Genomic DNA, 19,574 nt, shown 5'->3' on the forward strand with positions numbered 1-19,574 from the left:
ATGAACACATACATAGATGCGTATTATACGCTTAGGGACATTTCTAGATGTTGCTGCTAACTCTGCTTCTTCAATTTCCCAGTCGACTCAATGATTTTAGTATTGCATGTAACTACACCAGTAAACCACACTGGGTTAGTGTCTAAGGAGTTTTTAACATATTCTAATATGCATATATAGGGATATTGTCTACATATGTATGTACATGCATGTACATAGACATGTATATATGTATACTGTGTGGCAGTGCACAGTCCCCCACACCCGCTCTTCCACTCCCCCCCCCCCGCTCCGCTGAGAACTGATGCATGTGTGCACACCCCTCCTTTTTCCCAACAGCTTCCCCCTCTCCTGCAATGGGACAAATTAATGGCTCTTATTGTGAGACCAAGGCCAGAGTCGCTAGGAGAGGAGGGAGCGCGACAGCCACAGTAGGGAGGGTGCAGACGTGCACGTAGCCACAGCAGCAGGGTGCAGAACAGCTGAGAAGCTTCTAGACTTCCTACAGCCAGATCTGACCAGACTATAAAACGGGGATCCCGCCGACCACCATTTGTGGTCTTCTCGGAGCTGCGGGTCTGTATGCTTGAAGCTGCCCCTTAAGGCAGGATCGCTGCCTAAGGTAACCTCCCAGGATTGGGACAGCCTCACCGCCTCATTTGGGTGAGTGATAACTTACTAGATATATCTTTGTATTTTCCTTGCTGGAACAGCGAGTGTATTCTGTGCTTTAATATAAGCACATGTATTTTCTTTAATAATTCCTTGCCAGATTCATGCAAGCATATATCCTTAATCTAATTCCTCACTAGACACCTGGGTGTATTTTCCTGGAGTAAGGGATGCCTCTGGCATTGTTTATTGTGAGTGTGTGTGATCCACGCTATGGATCTCCATTATTCTTATTTTGCTGTACCCCAAATAATCTCCTCAAGTCGATATCTGAATCTGTGTTTTATGTTACCGGGGTATTAACTGATTTTATAAACCCCCTTTCTAATTGGTTGTTTTCCTGGACTTTCCCGGATGGAATAAAAGCATGTTTTGGACCTTGTTGTCCACCTAACACTAACTTTGGGGTCTCTCCATGACATATATGCATACCTATCCACACATCATCTAAAAATATTGCTGAAGCATGAGCCAAAATTATATTCACAGTGGTCCTACTCATTAAGTTGAAATTTCCCCTTTTACTCTATATACACCCTGTGGTGTATTCAAAGTGGAGCAGTTCCAATGGAAAGGACTGCATGGTTTGTGTCAGAACAGTTCTTAAGATATTTAACTCCTGAAGGAACATTTTGGTACCTGAGTTTCCCAGAAATAATGTGACTGCTTGAGCTGTGAGATCAAGAAGAACCATAACTGTCACCTCTTCTAGAAGGGTGGCAAATCAACACTCATTTTCTTTGCTTTCCTTTTTTGGCACTTTTAAGAAAATATTCCTTTTCAATTTAAACAGAACACTTCATATTAATTTAAGTGCTGTATTTCATGGTCTTTCTTCAGATAGAAGAAATGAGCAAAATATCTTTCGATTGGATTTTTTTTAACAGCTCTTTTGATATTACAGTGGAAATTAAAAATCTGTATTTTCACAGACAGTGCCTAAATGCCAGCAGTGACAAGTTAAGCAAGACTACTCCACTCACTAAGAAAAATAGGAAAACTTATCAGAAAGGGTAGTAATCTATTTCATTGAACAAGGAAGGCCCCTTAAGTAAAAGAGAAAGAGCTATCAATCCAGTACAAGAAAAGAAACATTGCCTAACATTTGTCTGGGAGGTCAGAGAAAGAATTGACTGAATTAATAGAATGCCAGTGAGTCAGAGTGCAGCAGGACTGCAGATATTGCTTGTGGGAGCAACAAAAATTGAAGCTTGCTTAGGAAAAGTAAAAACTCTGGGGTCCAGGGCTGTAAGAAACCATCTCTGTGTAGGTGTTAAGACATAAAGCAGAACAAAGCCAAGCCACTAATAAGTTTTGCTTGAATTCCTTAATGCTTTCTGCCTGAATATTTTGAACAAATTCTCTTAGAAAATGTCTATAGAGTTGATGCCCAAAAATCTTTCTTACCAGAACTATGAGACACAAAACATTATATTTAAACAGAGAAACAGCAAATGTAGAATCATATTCCTGTCTTGTAAATAAAAAATCCAGGGAGGATTTGTTATTCATAAAAACAGCTGCAGTTATGGCAGAGCTACCACAAGAAGAAGATATCCTTAAGTTGTACATGAAGTTTTCTAACTTCATTTTCATTTAATTAAAAAGCTTGATAGAAATTTTACCAAGAACACATTGAGGCTTGGCACATAGACCATAGCAAAGAGAAAGCAATATGTGCACAGTAGACAGCCTTGTCGACTTTGGATTTCACCTCCCCAACACAACAAGAGCACCCCACTCCTAGGTGCTGCAGCACAATGGTTGAGACCTCCTCTGATCCTCAACTGTTCCTGAAACTTCATTATTTTATGTAATCTTCACAGAAGCATGCAAATCTAAGGGGTTCGGGCTACCACATTCAGATCTGTTTTATCACAGACATCTTGTCATGTAATGAAATTTACAAAGCTCCTGAAATTCTATTAAGGTTTTTGCTTTTCTCCTGTTATTAAGCTTTCCCAGAATTTAATTTGATTAGAAATTCCACTTTTTGTGATAAATTCAAAATAATATTTTCCAGTGTTATCTTTTAATTTATATAGCTCTTTTGTCTAGCTTGGTCCTCCAGGAATCCAACAGACACTTTTTCTTCCCTCATGTGTACACATAGTTTTACAAACAGTAGTACTGTCTTTGTCAAATTTAATTTCACTATTGTAAACAAGCATTAAGCTTCTATATTTCTTTATGTGTACTTACATCTTTATATATCTATGGTTACACCTTCTTGTATGGCCATGTGTCCACTAAGATGATCCATCAGAATGTTTCTGCACTTGTACAAGTTTTAAATAATGTTTCTGTTGCAAAGATGAGAAGAAAATAGTGTAAAAACAGTCATACTTGTTCAGATCATTTAATATGTTGTCCTGTCTCCAGCTGTGGCTATCGGTGGCCAATAAGGGAAAAAAACGAAACAGATTTGCATATTTGATCCTTTTCTCAGCTTGTCTTTCACCACCTCTTTGCAGCTAAAGTGATTTCTTGAGTGAGTCATCTGCTTCCCACTTCAGCAAACCTGAATATATGTCATCCAAGCACTACCCAGCCTGGTTGTCTTTCCCTAGAGTATTGTGTTTGAGTGGTCCATATATATAAGTCATTATATCATTGCTTAGAGTCATATTTCAAAGAAAATTACATTTAAACATGGTACTTAACATCATTTCAAGTAAAGTTTTACACCATTTACATTTACAAAAGACTTTTATGTAATTTCAGAACAGTCTCATACAATGGAGAAAGGATGACTCAAAATTTACCCCAAGGCAGTTTAGAAGGTTTACAAAGTTTTGTTGTCCCTTCACTGTTCTCCTCCACCTTATGAATGTAAAAGGCAGCATGTAAAGTATCCTGCTTGCAAAAAATCAGTGCAACATGAAATTTTTAATAAATAAAAATATTCCTAAAAGTGCAAAGTTTATTTTATATTTTTCTGTTATTATCTCAGTGGCCCTATCAGTAATATTTTAGGGTTTGTTCTCTTGTTAGCAACAGCCACAGAATGAAGATGCAGACAAGTAGAAAAAGAACAAAGTTTTCCTTGTCCGTCAGGTTCCTAAAAGCAACCTGACATGTCAAGATATACTCTTTCCTAATTATTCTCTAAGCTATTCCTATATAGTTGTTTAAAATTCTTCTAGCAGTTAGTGGATTTGCCACAGAACATTTCTGTATATTTTTTTTCCTTTTATACAGGAGCCCACCTGCACTTCAATAACCTTCCAACATCCAGGCTACTTAAAGGTTCTTGGTGTCTATGTAAAAGAAAAGGGTATATCAGAGAAAAATACCTACAACTTTGGTCTTGCTTACAACATTTAAGACCTGTTGTCATTATATTTCTAGTTTAGAGCCAGCCATCTTTAGCTAACCACAAGATCTGAATGTGGAGTGTCTTCTGGATTGATGATTTAAAATCTCTCCAGCTGTTCTTATGACTCCTGGAAGCAAAAATGGTTGTAGTGTTGAGATCATGTGATGTCTTGAGGAGAAAATGCCTCTTGAGTTGAGGTAAACTTTGCTCTATAGGCTTTAGAGATGCAGCTTAAATAACTTCAAACCTATTTGTACTTTGTTCCAAATAATACATTCCTTTTCTTTTTTTTTCATACAGAACAGATAGTTTACCTGGATACTCTGGCAATAGCAAGTACAATAACATTATTATATTTTAGGGTCATGGTGCTCTATGTTGCAACTACTCCTAGTGATTTATCTTTATAGTCAGACCTTCAGGCAGATGAAACCCCGTCTTTAAGAGTCAACACTGTCACCCTCTTGTGAGACACTCCCTCCACTTTGTAACAGAGAGGATCCCCACATCGCACCCGGTAAAGCAGATGCTCACAAGACAGTGTTAAACTATGGCCATGACAGCAGTGGGCTCTTTTTGTCTGGAGAAGTAGGAATTGTCTTCTCCATACCATTATTTTCATAAAATGTGAATAAGAATACAGTCTGGATAAATCATGGTGAGAGGGGGACCATGTGGTTCTCTTAGACATATCTGTGAACCTGGGAAGAGGGAAGGAACCCTGGTTATTACATAGCATGGTAATTTTTAAAGTCAGAAAAAAAGATGGTTACCATGATGTTATTTAAAATCTAAGAATTCCTTCTTAGAGATGAATATTCAATGTATTGCTTAAATGCTATCAGTTGTGATAGGATAATATACATTTTTGGCATCAATTTTTCATACAGGCAAAGGAAGTATGTGAGGCATCCTCGCACCTCGACACCAGTCTATGATAAACTTGAAAAAAAAAAAAAGACACAAAGTTAATAAAAATGTACCTCTTTTGAAATGAAAAACCAAGAAGATTTCATATTTACCTTTGGATTAAATGGTAAAGCTATTACTGGAATTCAAAGAACACACAGAAACCCCAAAGGCTATAACGCTAATTAATTCAAGCACTTTTTCTGTGCTCACTGTTGCTGCTTCTGTACTACCACTGCTAACTTATGTGCATTTTAAATTAATATTTCATGTTCTGAACTGTTTGTTGGCAAAATGTGTTCAATAGCTATTAGTGATATTACTTGACATGAAACAGCTGAACAAGGTAGTGGCATTAGCAAAGTAGATCTTGATAAAGGAAAAACGAAAAGAAACTTCATGAAAACATTTCTATCAAAGGAGTAGTATTTCTACATTTAATTTTCTTTGAAACGTTGATGGAAGAATCCACTGTAAAGTACTCAGGTGAATACTGTCTGAGGTTGTCTTAATATTAATACTACTTTGTGATTAAAGGTTGCAAAATCAGGCTACATATTAAGAAAAAGATAAAAAAGTCAAAATTACCTAGACATTCTGTCCTCCTACTCAGCTTCTGCTGTGGTTGATACCATTCAGAAATGAGTAAAAAAATTTCTCACCTTGCAGGAAGGATTACAGAAAAGGCACGAGCCTATTTGCTAGAGAAAGTTATGAATAAATAGTTAGAATCAGCACAGTCTTTAGTTTAGAATTAACATAGGTTGAGCAACCAGTTCCCTAAAGTCTCCAATACCAAATAGCTACTTGGCTGACCAGAATTTAAAGTTATATTCGAATTCCTTAAACCAGCTCCATCTGTCGTGGTCTAGTTTCAAAGAGCCTGTTTTACCGATGCATTATCGCATGCATTTTTATAAGCCCTGATAGCTATTCTAATATTTGATATACATATATATATATGAATGATTCAGCTGAAGCTACATTTCTAGGCTTGATATAAGACTGAGCTCAGCTCTGGGTTCACATAGAAAGTTTTATCCTATTAATATTTGAATGAAAATCCAGTATACAAAAGGGCAAATTTTAAACTGCTTAAACTAACATATTGTGCAGCTGCTATACATGATAGACTACACCTGTGCATCCTTAATACTGACAGCAGTACAGCGTGACTGACACACTAATTATAGCTACAATTTTGGAAAAGCAAATAGACCCTGAGCTTGACTATCCTATCAGCCATTCACATTTTCCTTCAAGAATAACTTGAGCCTATTCTCAATAACACCATCTACAATTGTAAAGTTTATTGGTTTAAGAGATTGTCAGAATTCACAGTCCTTTGATTGCTGAAGATCTGTCCTAAGTTGTGCAAAGTGCCCAGCCCAATGATCATTTTGAAGTATATTGTATGAAGATATGTATATCATCTGATAAGAAATCTCAGCCACATTTAAATGACATTGGATACAGTGAGCAATACAGGAACAAATGTTCCTATTGTCCTCAATACATCTTTAAGAACCACTGACAATCTGCTTTATTTACATATGACATTTCTTTAATGTTTTTGTTGTTCTCTTGATTGTGTTCGATTTGTGATATTTTGCATATATCAAAAGCTGAAAAACAATTTGTGTAATGCTTCTTGCTATGTGAAAACTGTGGAGCTATTCATTTCATTTTCAACAACGTGCTCATTGTGAATGTCATTCAAAATGACAAAACTGGTTTTTTTGTTTTGCTGTCTTATGACTGGATCTCTGGTGTTGCCTACTATAGACTGCATGGAGTGAATCTATTCTGCAAAGAAATCAACCAAATGCAAACCCATTAATTTCAGAAGTTAATGAAAGATCTGACTAAATTTGGATATTAATTTAACCAATAACATAAACTGTAACTAAATGTGGCAATCTATATCCTCACTGAAGTAATTGGGTAAGTATTCTGATTTTAATACTCACAGGGCATTTACTGTTCGTAAAAAATGCCAAAGTATGAATGTTGATCCCAAATTTTCAGTATTCATCAAGCTTATCAGTCACAAAGACAGTCGAACAGAGCATCCAGTCTGGAAAGCACCAGCTCCTGCATGATTTTTTCTGTTGAAAATAATATAATATGTAGGAGGTCTAATTATAAGACATGCAAGAGAAAGGTAGGAGAACTGTGTAAGTTTTTATGTCACTGATATTAGCTATCAAAATGGTCTGTCATCCTCTGATCTCTAAATACAAGATTTCGTATCTGGAGGTGCAATGAAGGTTCAGATAAATGGTTCTAGGCCTTATGCTTTTCTGAAAAATTGAACAATCAGGACAGTATTAGCTATAAGTTAGCCCAAAAATCACAAAATACAAGCTCAGTGTCTTCTCACCTGTTGTCTGGATTGAAGCAGAAGTCTGGGTGCAAAGTTTGTGCTTGCTATTAATAAACTTGAAAACATTATTAAAGGATATTTCTGCTGTCTTGAGGTGCTGGTATACTGGGTCTGTAAAGTAAGTATTGGGCAAATTATAAATCAAGTAATTAATATAAAACAAATTGTTATCTAAATAGAATCAAATGTAAAAACATCTATCAATATGAGCCAAAACTGCTAGACACTTAGGTACCTGTTAAACATGGGATGTGTTAGTTTTTCCCTGAATGAAAATCAATGCTTTGTCTTTCGTTTAGATTCTGATTGGGCTTGTTCTAAGAAGACAGGAATATGCACATACCAGAAGACATTTGGAGGTAATTAGGACTGGTTTTGCATGTTTCTGTGTTTGCTGCTCTGACTTTATTGAACTGTTTTCACCCAGTCAAAGTGTTTGACAAATTTTACAGAAGATTTCTGAATGCAAAAGGTTCTGGACACAGATTTTTATTTCTGGTAAATTTCAAACAAACACTTTAGACAAATTGAAGTGAGCTGGAAAACCCTCCTTTCTTAAGCGTTCAAGTTTCCTGAACCATACTTGACTAGTTCATACAACCACTTGCAAAACCAAATGACAGAGCACTCTGGAATAATTCCAGAGCGTGGACCAAATTAATTTTAGAAATTAAAATAAATAAAACATGAGACAAGTTACTGAAAGTAACAGAATAACAGGAAAGCACTAAAGAATATGGAGTACTTTGCTTCAGAATCTGTTCTCTTTTTGATGTAATGTATTAAGCAAACAAACATTACGTAACTTATGCAATTGGAAACATCCAGGACCACAGGAAGGATGTGCCTGCAAAAGTTTCATTAGTCATATCACAGTAGCCATAGTTTTATCAACTAGTACTTAAAACTGCCTAAAACCACATGTCCTAACTTTCTTGGACCTTGATTTATTTACATATGTATTCAGACAGTACTGTGGCTTCCAGAGTGTTGCGAGTTTCAATGTACGTTTGTGAACTACAGACCACTCCACTTTGAAATCTTCCTATTAAACACAGTGAAAAGTATTTTCCCTTAATTATATGACTACACTGGTTCTGTTTTGACCTTGTGTACCTAGAATAAAAGGCCTGATTCTACCCTCGGTACACAGTCTCATATTTTGATCACCATCTGTGGACAGAAGGTCGAGGAAGGGTTATTGCTAAACTTTTACTACATTTTCTACCTCTGCAAGTTTTATCTTTAACTTTCATTTTCTCCAGTTGGAATTGAGCTTCACAGGAATTTATAATCTCTCAATGCTGTGTCTGATACTCCTCAATAAAAATAACGTATCATAGAATCATAGAATAGTTTGAGTTGGAAGGAACCCTCAAAGGCCATCTAGTCCAACACCCCTGCAATGAGCAGGGACATCTTCAACTACATCAGGTTGCTCAGAACCCCATCCAGCCTGGCCTTGAGTGTTTCCAGAGATGCAGTATATGTGTAAGTACCGATATGAAAGCTTAACACTTTAGAGTATCTGAGGCTGAAATCCTGCCGCTAGTCTCCCTCCAGCACAGATTCCATCTTTCAGTCCTTCTGACTCCTGGGCTGTACAGCTCTCCCAGTCTGGCAGAGCAGCAGGTGGCACCTCCTGCACGTCTGCTGCTGTGGACTGACCCACTTTCCTCAGCCTCACAAACTCCAACATGATTTGGGACTTTTTTTGTATCCTCAGTTTGGCTGTCTCTCCTTTCCTACACGTTTCTTATTTTTTATCTTGTCACAGACCTAGAAATGTACTAATTTTTCTTCTCTCACGTTCCAGTTTGGCTCAGAGACCTAGCTGCTCTCCTGACCTCTCTTGCACCCTCATTTATCTTCTCTTTCTCTTATCATTAATGTCTCCATGTAGGGGTGCATGAACAGACACACCAGGCTCTAAATGTAATACAGGAGAAAAATACACTGTGATAATCTCTCACAAGCTAACTGGCTACATATGAGAAACAAGGAAGTCAACTGGCACATATTTAGAAATCTGACATTCAGTGATAGGTGAATTTTTCAATCTGAAGGTCTTGCTCCAAGTGCTGTTTTATGTGGTCATAGATTTTAAAAATAAGAACAGCAGCTTGACTTACCGCAGGTTAACCCATTCATACACACCTGCACAGCACTCCTTTTGGTCTTCACCTCATCACAGGTTATTTTTCACCCTTGTAAATACCCCATATCAGCACAGCTCCAGCATTTCTAAAGCTGGCATCCCATGTTTTGTCTCTCACCTCTAAATCTGCTCTAGTTGCTTCTCCTGAGGACTTAATTTTCTGGTTCCATCTTAGGCATTTTCCAATTTCCAGCTCAAACTCATCAAAAGCTCTTGTTGTTGTTGAAATCTGCATGGATTCCTTTTCACCAGACCACAGAACTGGTTCAGTTTCATCCATCTGGACCTGTCAGATGTTTTAGCATCATCAGAAATACTATTTTTTTAAATATTCTGTTGGTGCCCATGATACCATCTTCTGATTTTCCTTCCCTTCTCTCTCCAGCTGTTTCTTTGGCACAACCTTAAGAAATTCTCCTCTGTCTTGTTATCATTTTCTTGACAGCTTCTAGTTCTCCATCTCTTCTGTATTTTAATTCTTGATAATGTCTAACACAAAGAAAAAAAAGAAAAAAGCCTACATTCGATCTCTGACATACCTTCTTGAGTTTTCTTCTGTCACCTTAAACTCATCATCACAAAAGCAAACTTCTGTGTTGGTCTCATGAAACTGTGTACTGAAGAAATTTCTTGAATCTTCACCAAAATAAAACAGCAGAATTATTAGCATGTGTGTCTATGAGAAATAGGGTGGCTAGACTTCCTTTTGCAAAAGGGTTATTTATTTGAACAGTAAATTAAACAGTTTAGAAAAATCAAACAATTTTTATCGTCTTGCAACATATATTGAAGACTGACAGTAGAAGTAAGAGAAGGAAAACTAATCAGCTGGACATACTGGGCAGAATATTTTTAACTTCTGACTGATCTCAAGCCCTGTATTGCATTAGTAATCAGAGTCATGGGGGGCTGTGGCAGATGAATCTTGTGAATTTAGACAGGACAATTTAGGAGACTGCTGTCCCATCTGTCCACCTCACCTTTCTGCCAACATCACTGCCATAACAGTGGCAGAGAAAAGGAAAATGTGTTCCCAGTTGACGTGTGATCTTTAACCACCAGGAAAGCTGAGATCGTAGCAGTAAGGCATACAAACACATCTGTGGAGGAAGGTGGGTTACTAGGGGAGGAGGATTTTTTTAAGCCACTGTAGCTGTTTGTTTTCCTGAACTTGAGTCAAAATGTCCCCATTTCTTCCTTTCACACCCTTCTCTGCTACCCTCAGATTGTCAGCATAGGAGGTCAGTACGGAGGAAAAACATAATGAAAAAGGAGCCCACATATGTGGTTTCACAGAATTGTTCACAGTCTGCTCTCCACTGAGAGAAGGGAAAACTCTGTACTTAAGTATTCAATTTAGCAAGACACAGCACTTCGAGTGTATTTTGTGGTCTCTGACCTCGGATGACCCAGAAAAACCCACACCCTGGCTGAATCACCATGAGCAGCGTCTTCTGCTGTCAGCCTTCCCAGTGCAGGCAGATGCACGATGCAGTCACCAATGGACTATTAGTACATAAACTAATTATTTAAGCTGTATCTTTTGCACAGCTTAAAAATGGTAATGACTGGTACACAGAGCTAATTAAACCTAATTTCTTTATGTGTTTGCAGTCATTAGTGCTCATTGCTGAGGAATCCATTGTTTATCTATTAAAACAGTTCTCCTGTTCTTGGCATAGAATAGCACCAGATGAAAGGTTAATTTTTGCATGTTTGAAGTTCAGTGAGGGGAATGTAAGCACGGAAATGTGTTTTGCCAGTGAGGCAGCAAAGGAATTGCAAATTCTTCTGCATAGCAACATCCATTACTCTTTTGACTAATAGGAATTCATCATTTAACACAATGAAATACATTTAGGCATTCTTGTTATGTTATCTAAGTTCATCTGCACACCCACAAAGGAGAGCAAAGACATAACTGTTAAAAAGTCCCTGGACTCTCATGTTAAAGATTATGGTATGGACCAAGTTTCTCTCTGCCTCCTAATCCAGTTGCTCAGCTTTGTCTGCGGTAATTAACCATTCAGCGCAAAACTGCCTCTGCTGATTATCCCACAGTTATACTCTCTCTCTGGCTAAACAGTTAATTAACTAGACCGTAAGAGTGAAAGTTTCCACTCAGGATTTCTGCGTCCAAACATATTTATCTCAAATTCCCAGTTCAGCATACCTCGTAGCACCACCAATCACCGTAGCCGCAGATGGAGAAGGTAACAAATTGCCCTGGCACAGTGAAGACAAACTTGTGCCTTGGCTGAGCTTGGTCGAAGTACCTTGTGCTCCCTGGGTGCTGATGAGAGATGAAGGCTTCCCAGACAGGGAGGAAAGAGTCTGACACAGACCAGTGAGCCAGTAGAGGGAAAGCAGAAGGACTGTGCTTGGGGTCCTGCATCTTCTAGAAGAGACACAGGTTGATTCCTTGGAAGCCTTTCAATTGGGGCTTCCAAGAGAGCGTGAAGATTGATCACAAACACAAGGAAAAACAATTGGAGGGTGAGAAACAGCCACGTTTAGACATTTGTTAACCTGACTAGTCCTTCATTTAAGCCAGTGGAATAAACCAATCACCCAGCATGCGAGAAGTGAACTGTCAAGAATAGCAAATGGAGGTGTCTGATTAATGACATGCTGGAAGAAGCAAGCCAGTGCTGCAGAGAACAAGGCAAGCAACGTGGCTGAAAAGGGGAGCTTAGAGCTGGTGCTGATTTTGAGCAATGTTTCTACTTGCTTCCTCCAAGCATGTGTCATTTTGAGAAATCAAAGAGTTCTGTTTATTCTCAGTGTTCCCCTTTGGTTCATTTTCATTGTATCACATGGTGTTATGCTCATATTGCAGAGCTCCTCAAACAGGTCATGTAGTTCAAATTATGAATTTGAAAGCAGAAAGTAGATACTAAAGGGTGTTTGCTATGATTGCTGGAACTTAAAAAAAGCAAACAACAACAACAAACCACTTTTCTGTTCTGTTTTAGTGTTTTTACTTTTTTCTAATGAGGAAAATTAAGCACTTAAATGTCAATGCAAAGGAAAGCATTCTGAAGTACAATAACTTTTTGATAAATGATGGAAGAGAATATTTAAACTACTACTGCATTTTCCCTGTAACCCAGTGCTGCTTGCATTAAAGAGATTATTATCACTGGGTATGTGTACAACCCACCTCTTTGATTTTCAGTGACAGAAATCTAACATCCCACAAATACAACATTATGAAGAGCCAAGACTAACTGCTTTGCATAATAAATACTTGGAAGCCATTTTACTTACATATAATCTGATGTGTGATGACTTGAAAATGTTGAAAGTGATTTCTTATATACTTGTTCTGGTAAAAGACAGCAATATAAAATACAACACCATTAATAAAAGACACTGAGGAGCAAATAATCAAACAATCAAGCTGTTTTGTTATGACTGCATTTCTTGTTGGTAAACAGGTATCAACTTGTCTATAACAATTTTTATGCTTCTGTATTACAAAGGTGGAAATGTTTTGACACTTTACAATTCATTTTTTTTCCAACAAAGAATCCTGAGTGCTCCTGTCACCTTTGCTTAGAAACTGTTGAATATCATTATGGTATTTCTGTGGGATGGGATTATTAAGGCATTTTCTTAGATGGAAACCAAGCAGACTTCTCATTGCTCACTACTAATAGTCAACGTTTTTGAGCTTTCTTAATTAGTATTAATATTCCAAATATACCAGAAAATAAAGAACAAGATGTGTTGGTGGTCTTCCTTAAATATTGATAAAAACAACAATTAAAAAAAAAATCTTTCATCCTAAATAAATAAATAAATTAATTAATTAATTAAAGAAGCTTTGAGGAATCTATAACAAAGACTAGCAACAGAAGATAGCAATATGTAAGTATCCCTGAATTCTGCATGAACCTGAATTTGGGTTGATTTTGGAAAAAGCATAGCCAGCAAAAAGTAAGACCCAAATGAAAAACAACATTTTTTAAAAATTGTTAGAACATTCAGTCAGATGGATCTGAAATATTTCATTCCAGGAATAATGAAGAGCATCTTGGTAGTTTGAAATGTAGATCTTGTATTTCAGTTTAAATTACACTATTCCCCTCAAAATATTAACCTAAATTAAAGATACTAAAGAAAAAATAATCCTGAAACAAAATAAAGGTATTTGTTGGAGAAGATATCTATTTTTTGGTAAGGAGATGTTACATATATTTAATTTCCCGAGGTCATGTTGTTCAAATAAAAGTAATAATGTCTTTCAAGTCATTGAAAAGCCTCTGATTTAACTATCTAGCACAAAAAAAAAATCCTGCCACAGTACATTCATCTCCCAGTGACAGGCAGAGAAATCTAAAATATTATAGTAAAAGCTCAGTATTCTGATACATTATGTTAAAATATTTCAAGCAATTTAAGCATTAGAATAATCCATTATCACAGTACTTATAGCAAACAGCCTGTTCCTTGATCTCTAATAAAAAAAAATACCGGTGTTGACAAATGACTATTTTAACATTGCACTAACGCACAATGTCAAACTTTTTTTGTTTGCTCTCAAGTTATTTAGAATGATTAAGACTTAGGTAAGTTTCTGAAAAAAAGTATTGTCATTACAACCTACAACTTTAAAGAACCAAGTACTACTCATCATTTACATTTTATTTCCATCATCTTATGAATGTGCTAATTAGAAACCTACAAGCAGTGCTAACAGATGCCTACATGTCTCAACAGGCAAATGTTTTCAGAAAATATCAGGTGTTAAATGGAAAGTATTATGGTTAATACTGGTATCTTCTAATTTCATCAAATTATTATTTCTACAGTTATGTAGAAAAGGCTGCAAGTATGGGGGACATTTATGAAGACTTAAGTGTTTGTTATAGCAGGATTGAAACTGGACAGCTGTAGGAAGATTCAAACAGTGTAAACGAAAGAAATATTTCCATTTAAAAGTTCTGTGGGATGGCTGGGCAAGGGAAACCCCCATTCGAAAGTGAGGGCAGAAAGATGCAGATCTAGTCTATTGACCACAGAACCAATCACCTTAATCATCTTTTTACTTCTCTCTGAAAAAGATCATGGAATCATTGAATAGTTTAGGTTGGAAGGGAGCTTCAAAGGCACTGTGCTCTGTTGTGTGCAAAGAAGATGGCCTTCAAACTTCTATTCAGGCACTTATATCATTCTCCAACTTAGTCTGTCTTCTATATTCATGTGTAATTACTTTTTTCTAGTCAGCAGCTATATAGAAAGAGAACAGATTAATTTTGTGAGGGGCAATAGGTATCCTTCAGGTATTTGATGGGAAATAGGATTCCTGTAAATAAAAAGTCAAGGTTGCATAGCAAATTTAACACTGAAGCAGTCATAAGTGTAACAATTGTTTGTTTTCTTTTGTGTTTGGTTATGTAAGCTTGGTATCATTTTCCACAAGCTAATACGTAGATGAAAGAAAACAAGTAAAATTCTTTGTAATTCAAGTACAAATCAGAGGTAGTCTCTCTCTGCATTCCACTCCCACACACCTTTTGATCAGTTGTGCAGAAAGAATACACCATTTAAAATGGTGATTAGCAGAAATATTGCAGGTGCATGATTCATGTGAAAGCATCAGGCAGCTCTTTGACTAGTAGCGTTGGAAGATTGCTCAAATAGATTCATTTACTTTCACATATTTTTATGCCTTTTTTACTTTAGGAAGCAACAAACAAATCAGTCGTTATTTGACAGAATAAGCATTGATATGTTACTTAAACAAAGAAGATTAATATTGTTGATTGAGATTTTTCTTTGGACAAAAAGGCTGCTGCTTTTTTAGTAAGTCTGCGCAAAGTTGTATGTATTACGGCAAAGGATTTTCTAGGGTGGCAGCTTTCTAAATTAGTTTTAACTCTTCCATTTGGAAATGTTTTTCTGAGCTCTTTTTAAATGAAATGAGGACTAATGAAGATATAGAGAGGAACTTAAATCCAAATGTACTAGCAGAGTTCAGTAGCTAAATCCTGCTGAAATCGAGAGGAATTATGTGCATGATTGTCAAGTTGTTGTTCCTATTTCCATTGACATTAACAATCAAACGTTCTGGATAACTGAGCATTTATAAAATCAAATAAGCTAATGCTCATAGAGCAATTCTATAATCTCTCATATAGACAGATTGATGCAAGGTGAGAAACTTCCATTAAAGCTTTAATAGGTATTATATGGTCACATATTAGGTTGGAACAAGAATTAAACAAAAACCCTTCGGGAATGCATTATTGACAATGTTGAAGGGTATATGAAAGACTTACGAAACTTTCCTCTTTCCTTCTTCATTTTCATCAGTATTTCAGATTAAGATGCCATGCCCTGATGTAGCCTCAGCAGTATATCTAAATGCTGTCTTTATTTTTAAAAACTTGTTTCCATATTTGGTAGAACTTCTCAGTTCTGTACTTGTCCACAGTTGACTCAGATCTCAGCACCGCAGTGCCATGACATTTAAGCTGCAGAATTTAAACTTCCATCTTGCTACATAGACCTTGAATAAGAGTTTACTTCTTCCTTAAAACATCAGAAGTCTGACTGTAATATACATTCCAAAAGGGTATGCTGGATGCTTCTCTAAACCTGCAGAGGTCAGTGCCTCCTAGGACGTCCTCTGATCTGCCAGGTTTCCAGAACTGTTCCCACCTCTGAGAGTTACTGGGCGCACACAAGTCTCAGCAACTGATTTATGAAGAGTTAGAGAAGAAAACTCCCCTACTTAAAGGAAAGCAAGAACAGCGGAAGGTGACTACGTAAGTGAAGGAGGTCCCATGCTTGAGGAATGTGGAAGAGGAGTAGAAATTTATAAGGTGTAAATATGGAATGCAAAAAACTTACTTCTCCCTGCAGCTTCCCAGCCTTATCAGTCTCTTTATATTGCTTAGGAACCACAAAAAACAGTGCGACTGGGTCCTAGTACACTATTCACTTCCGTCATCTGCCCTTTACAATCCCTTTAGCTACCCATCTGGTTCCAACTGAGACCTCTTGGCTGTCCTCTCTCATTACTTTACAGGTAGAAAAGTGAAAGCAGTCCAAGGTGGGAGAACTGAATACCACCTACAGTTCTGCAAAGCTTTGAGGTAGCTGTGACTGCTGACAAATCAGTTTTGCAGAAGCAACAGAAAAATAGAGCAAGCGGGTTTTTTTCCAACAAACCTTGTGAAATGGAGAAAATGATCTTTGAATCTCAAATAAAGAAAATAAAAAAGAAGATGGATTGCTTTCATACTCACTTAAGGAAGGCAAAGGCATAAAAAAGTATCCACATGGACTGAAGCCTTAAAGCTTCACAGAAACCTGCTGTCAAATGCAGATATATTGCCTTATTTGCCATAAGGTGAAAAATTTTCTAACAAAAAAAAATTCACGGTAGAAAGAAAATAGGAGACAGTCAGAGATGCCTATAGTTCTTTGAATAGTCTTGTCTATTTTTGTTCCAGTTTTTCCACTGGCTTAACTAAAAGCCTGTTCAAATTAAGCAACTGAATAATTACCTTATTGTCTTTGTATTGCTGGGGTAAGGACACAAAACACCAAGCTGGTGTATTCCCAAGCCCTCTGGAACTTCAAATGTTCACCTTATAGAAAAATTCAGCATCTGCAAAGAATGAGCATCTTCTAAGGTTACAGCCAAAAATAGACTTGGAAACATTGCTGACAGAGGGAGAGTTAAGTATTTCTGATTTTCATGCTGCATGTTAAGATAAGTCTAATATTATTTTTAAGCATCAGATATGCCACATCAGAGATGCTGTTTGTTCTATTAACCTAAGCTATTTCTATTAGTCTCTTAAATCAATGTCAAATATTGCATTGATTGAAAATATTTTTTTGCTAAAACTTTAATTACTCTAAGTTTCATATTGTCCTTCAGGTTCTTGACAGAACATTGTACTATTGTGGAACTATTTCTTTATTCTGTCCAACTGACTAGAACATGAATTTCAAGTTCCTCCTATCTACATAAATAGTTGTTTTACTGCACAAGTACACTTATAAGAATAGCCATTCATTTAATGTCAAAAAGATTGGTTTTGACCCTGCCTGTTTTGGATAAGCTCTCTCCATCAGACATGCGTCTGATACAAATAGGTATATATTAGTGGAGCCATTTATGCATTTTGACTTTTTCAAGCAGTGTAAAGGAGTTAGATATGCTTAAAATCTTTAACATCAAAATTGTTTCAATAAGTCATAGGTTTCCTTTAAGCTTCTTTTATTTCTCAAATTGATTTCATCAATAAAGAGCTTAGCATGGTCCCCATAAAAATAGATGTGTATGGGTAAGTTGTTTTTTCCTTTCCAAAGTGGAACAGCAAATAACTGATATGAAGATCAGTATAACTACATCAATATGAAGCAGTCATTCAACCTAAACACCAGGAAAGATTAAGTTTTATAACCTTCTAGCACAGGCAAGCTCTGATTTTCATTGTCTTTCAATCAGTGTATATTGAACATTATTTGGACACCATTTCTGTAGACCCAGCATTCTGTGTATAATGAAAACACAAAGCATTATGACTAGATTGGTATAGATCCCAGATGTTTAACACCTTAAACTTGCATATATTTGCAGAAAAGCTATGGGTCTACTTACCTAGCAGAAAGAGGCTTCACTTCTGAAAAGTCTAACTTTCCTTCCAAAACACATTCTACTTCCTCTCTGAATTTATCTAAGAGAAAGCATTTTTTTTTATAATGGAGCGCTGTTTTCAATGATCACTTATGGTACCAGATGATTATTGCAAGCAGAAATATACTATATAGTTATTTCAAAATAACATACAGTGGGTGATATTATTAAAGCTTTAATAAATTTTAAATGTTTGGACTTTGTCCACTTGGCTACTATACCATACTGTGATTGAAACAGAACTGTCATCACTGCATTAAGATTTGACTTTTGTCCATGATTTCTTCCTTTTCTTCTTAGGTTATTTATTAATAAATATCCCAAAATCTGTCCTCTTCAGGGATAATGCAGATATAGAACAGCTCCTACAGCTGAGGTTGAAACACAGAATTAAATTTAGCATTTCAGCTGGCAAGAGCATGTTCCAGGTCAGGTCTGAATTAGAACTAAACCTTTTAGTGTAAGTCACAAAGGGAACAGTTATCTTTAAAAATAGCAGATTGTTTGACTGAATGTGGTTCAAATAGGCCATATTATAGATACAAGACAGTGAGAAAGTCTTTGTTTTCTTCTTCCTAAAGACTTTCCACATCCAAGTTCTTCAGCAATTATGATACAAAACATAGGGGAAAAAGTTGTGTAGGATTAAATAAATAATAAAGCAGTGTTCTGTCCCACTTTCCTGTGTCTTTGGTGTAGTTATTTCCTCGGTTCTGCATCTACCCAGTCATCTTTCCACTTTGACCATACCTCCCCAGTTTCTTGAGAGCATTAGGGAAGATGACATCAAAAGTCTTACAAAAGTTAAGACATATGACATCTTATGTGACTCACAAAACCACAAGCACAGCAGTGTCAAAGACAGAAACTAGATCAGCCCTACATAATTTTCTTGTCTTATCTATGTTGGCTTTTAGACAGCTTATTTCTTTTTCTTCTTCTAGGCACTTCTTATATATCGGATATACCTCAAAGGTCTCTGACTACAAATTATTCAGTCTCATCCAGGTGGCAACACAACAGCTGAAGACTCAACCCATTCAGAGGGAGATTTGCAATGGTATGGTTTACTGCTCGATAACAAATTCCAAATGTTTCATGGACCATGGTCTAAAGCAACTGTCCACAATTTCAGTGAAGCCATTGACTAGTCAAACAAAACCATGATAAAATCTGTGGTAATTATTTGCAAGAATACAACACACCTATGGTTTTTAATTTCATGTTGAGAAATCCAGTAAACAGCATACCATCTTCCACCCAGGAAAGCATTTCCACTTAGTTTAAAATTATGGATGAAAGTTCCAACTTGGAAAAAAAAAAAAAAAAGGATTCCTCTATTACACAAGCTTCTTACATAATGAGATGTCATTTCTTTGAATAAATGAAATTCTAAAATGTCAGTAGTATCTGTCAGTCAGACAGGTTGGTTGGTGAAATATTCATAGGAACTCTGCAGTAATCCTTA

The 19,574-nt window shown here is 36.5% G+C and overlaps 1 long non-coding RNA gene across 1 annotated transcript; it reads left to right on the forward strand.

Moving 5' to 3' along the window:
• The first annotated feature begins 579 nt into the window (after positions 1-579).
• Positions 580-19,160, forward strand: LOC139827716 (uncharacterized). Its single transcript, XR_011738633.1, has 3 exons — positions 580-663; positions 7,586-7,645; positions 19,051-19,160. It is a non-coding gene; the product is annotated as an uncharacterized lncRNA (long non-coding RNA).
• The last annotated feature ends 414 nt before the right edge of the window (positions 19,161-19,574 follow it).

The sequence above is a fragment of the Patagioenas fasciata genome, chromosome 3, assembly GCF_037038585.1.
Source record: "Patagioenas fasciata isolate bPatFas1 chromosome 3, bPatFas1.hap1, whole genome shotgun sequence".
In the NCBI taxonomy this organism is placed as follows: domain Eukaryota; kingdom Metazoa; phylum Chordata; class Aves; order Columbiformes; family Columbidae; genus Patagioenas; species Patagioenas fasciata.